This window comes from Notothenia coriiceps, unplaced genomic scaffold (assembly GCF_000735185.1).
Source record: "Notothenia coriiceps isolate Sejong01 unplaced genomic scaffold, NC01 NC01_scaffold00005787, whole genome shotgun sequence".
Lineage (NCBI taxonomy): Eukaryota > Metazoa > Chordata > Actinopteri > Perciformes > Nototheniidae > Notothenia > Notothenia coriiceps.
The window spans coordinates 75,374-79,552 of NW_011338488.1; the positions used below are offsets into that span (position 1 = coordinate 75,374).

The 4,179-nt window shown below is 39.6% G+C and overlaps 1 protein-coding gene across 1 annotated transcript in view; it reads left to right on the forward strand.

Moving 5' to 3' along the window:
* The window catches only part of znf574 (zinc finger protein 574), a 29,728-nt gene that overhangs the window by 24,188 nt on the left and 1,361 nt on the right, over nucleotides 1-4,179 (forward strand). The gene's annotated exons all lie outside the window — the stretch shown is intronic.

The window sequence follows — 4,179 nt, forward strand, 5'->3', positions numbered from 1 at the left end:
AAACGCCATCCTGTTCTAAACCACATCAAGGATTATTTCTGAAATAGTATGGAGCTCAAATGCTTTTTCTCTTACAGGTTTATATCAAGGTGAGTTCCTTTTTATATTACCTGCTTTTTAAACACATGCTCTCTCCAGTACAGGTTAGTATGTATGAAAGACATCACAAAGTGCATTTTGCATGATAGGTCCCCTTTAAATGTTTAAATATGAAAAAAAACCCCTCTTTTGAAGCCCTGTTAGAGAAACCAAAATTATTCATTTATTATTTATTTAGTTATTACACCCATTTGACACTGTTATTAGACCCTTTTTGGTTATGGAGCCTCTGGAAATGGATGTGTTGCTGCAGGTTTGACTGTTTCTGACAGCTAACAGCTAACTGTAACAACATCACCAAAGGTCATCTAAAAGTGCCTGTGGGTGGGCTTTGTACAGTATGTGTGTGCAGGGTTGTACTTTAGCGCAAAACAAACTGACTTAAACTGAAATCTTTCTTTGCAGCATGACGTGTTTCCACTAAAATCAGTACAAATGTACAGGAATCGGTAAGAATGCAATAAAAAATATACTAAACTTGACCAAACTGTGAGTTATTTCTACTACGAATCTTAAATGTTTGCTGCATGATGAACACCACAAGATGGATGTGCATTGTAAACCTTTTGTATGCATAAAATGAAGGAACAACATGATTCGTGTCTTGCATAATGACATGTGATAAAGAAGTTGATTATATGTATTTACCTGTCCATTTGTGCGTTAATAAAAAGTACCATGTGTGTTACACAGGGCGGTTACACACATGTGTGTTACACAGGGCGGTTACACACATGTGTGTTGCAGGGCGGTTACACACATATGTATTACACAGGGCGGTTACACACATGTGTGTTACACAGGGCGGTTACACACATGTATGCACTGACAAAGGTCAGTGCATTCCTTGACTTTTACTGTTCAGACTGTTCAAATAACAGATCTTTCCCCTGGCAGTCTGAAAGGAAAAACATGGTTTCCGAGACAGATCCGAGGTCTGCCTGCTCACACATGTCGCAGTCCACAGGAGATACGTGTGTTTTTTATATCATCAGGGCTCGAGAGAAGATGTGTGTTTGTTTTGGGGAAGTAGCTGTAAGTGGCTTGGACTGTACGCTCACCAATCCAAAGGTAAAAGCCCCATGAGTCAGACTGAGTGCTGCAGCTCAACCGTATTCAGATTAGAGCTGCAGACCAAAACAAAGACCAAACAATACGTGATGGTTTCCCTTTGAGGGCTCATGTCATTTCAGGTGACTCATCTGCTGTAGACAGTACATTAGTGTGCAGTATGTAAAGGGGACAAAGAGGGTTCTTCATCTGTAGACATTCTTCAGTTTCGTGATCCATTTTAGTTATTCTTTAAACTCCATGTTTGTTACGGTGGAAATAGACTAACTTTTTCAAGGGGTATTTTTGCTGGCACTGCTGTGGCAGTGACGACCGGATCACTATCCGTTTTCCTCAGAGCTTAGCAACTATCAACAACACTGCATTTAGTTTTCTACCCTAACTTTGGTTGTTCCACCATCCGGCATCAGTAGGGTTAGGGTAAAGGAAAGTAAATGCAATGAACTTGATAACAGGAGTTAGCGACATAGGCTACCGATAGCTACAAAGCACTATCCTCTTGCTGTTTTGATTGTGCATTGGTTGATGTACTAACTATGCGCTGTAAATCCATGCATTGTGAAACTGTTCAATTAAAATGTACTGCATGCAAATACGTTAAAGCAAAAGAAAACAAAAACATGTCTTCACTTTACCTGAGGTGCTTCATTCAGCTCTAATTTGATTGGAATCTTTTGTTAGTTATGTCCTTCTTCCCCAGCCTTTTGAGACATTTTTGATCAGCAACCCAAACATCCATAGCATGCTCATCAATGTCTCAATAAATATAGAAGATTTTACTGTATTTGTAATTGTTTTTATAGTCTATCCTGTTACTCTTGAAATCATATATTGTCATTCATGTGTATTAACCTGTAAAGCCTACTGAGACAAATGTGTTTTGTGATGTTGGGCTATATATATACAACTTGTTTTGAATACGTCATTTTTCCATTTTCTTTAATTGACAATACTATATGCACTCATTCTGATGCACTACATGTGTGTGTACTGCTATAATGAGGTGCGGCTCTGCATGTGTGTGTTACAAAGACGCTCTCTTTGTGTCGCTGTCAAGTGTGTGAGTGGTGGTCAGGGTGGGGAAAGGCATTTCCTGGAAACAAACTCATATTTGACTTCCGAGTGAAGGTGTGTGTGCTTATTCTGCAGAAGGTGCACAGTTTCAGGAGACTTGTTTTGTTGTTGCTACCAAATGAACAGTGAGTCAGATCCACTTCAGATTGGTTTAAGTAACTGAAACCCATCATGACTCACTCTGGATTGTTGCGGTTTGTTTTGTCTCTGGATGACAAGGTGCCACAAAACGTCAAATGATATCATTTACCTCACTTAAATGAAATGTGTGTTTAAATCTGATACTTTATCAGAGGAAACAAAGAAGAACTGGATCATTGTGAGAGAGATATATGACTTGCAAACTGTTTTGGCAATAGTTGAAATGTGATCCACTTTTGTAATGGAGATCAAACAACCAGTGATACACACACACACACACACACACACACACACACACACACACACACACACACTCAATCACTCTTCAGGTGATTTAAGATGTCTAGATTTAGACGAGTAGATCCCGGTTTGACGCAGTTGTTAGGGGTGCTCGATTATGGCAAAAATCATAATCTCGATTATTTGGGTCAATAATTGATATCACGATTATTAAAAACGTTTTCGTAATCGAGATTGCGATTAAAATACGATTAATTGAGCAGCCCTAGTATGTGTGTGTGCATGTGTGTGTGGTTTATTTTTATTTTCATGGCAGTTTTTCTAACATCAACACTTACACATTGTCAGTGTCAGGCGAGGAGTTGAGAAGAATTGAGATTACTTTGTGCCTGTGTGTGTGAGAGAGAGAGACTCAGAGCAGAGACAGATGGAGTTGTCAGCCTCCTATTATAAGAAAATGACTCACTCTTTTCTCACAGGTACAAACTGAGGATCACATAAAACCCCCCAAAAGAGCTTTTTAGGCTTTCAACGTTTCATTTGAGCAGCCACAAATTGCCAGTGGATCAGAGACGTTTTTCTTTTTTCATCTCGGTTGAACTGTTAGGCATGTTTCCAGGCAACCTTTGTTTGGTTTCCAGTTGTCTCTGTGAATCCAGGTGAGAAGGACACTCCTTGGTGAGGTATCACCTCCCAGGAATGTTCTTCACTTGTACATTTCGATCTTGGCACGCAGGTAGACTCCTAGAAGAGGAATGCTATGGCTGCCCCGGGGGCATTCTTTCATAATTAGGGTTGTGAAGCATCGCACTGAATGACAGCCCTGGTTGTGATCAACAAAAACAGAGGGTTAGAAGTTAGAACATAGACTGGGTTAGACGTGACGTGACGCAACATTACAACAATCTAAATACACAGAGAACCGGAGAACGATGATGCAATATATCAACTAGAGTTGAGAAAATAGTCATTGATAAATACTTTAAAATAATATGATTCAGAAACATGTTATCACTTAAAGAGGCCCTATTATTCTTTTTTATAGGACCGCTTTAGGGATGTAATCAAGAAAGAATATACATATTTGCTGGTTCCAGGTACTCATTTGGAGTCGACTGGATTTTCTGCTTTTCCCCGCTTGATATTACATTACATTATTACATTACATGTTACACGCTTTTATCCAAAGTGACTTACATACTCAAGACTGTGGGCAATCCCCACAGGAGCAATTTGGGGTGAAGTGTCTTGCCCAGGGACACAACGACATGCTGACTGCAGTGGGGTTTGAACCTCCCGGTTTGACACTGGTATTGTTTCATCCAGAACTCGATAGTGTAAGGAAATTCTGTAAAACTAATTTAGCATCAAAAAATACAGAAACATTCTGATCATCATGTAGTCAAGTAATGATTGGTTTTCTTGTATACCAAATAAAACAGGCTTGTTTTTTTCAGTAATATGCTATTTGTTACTATGCTGCCGGCACACGGTCACCCAACACAATTCATAACAACGTCTCACGCAACACGCATCCACAAGCCGTAGTCCTCC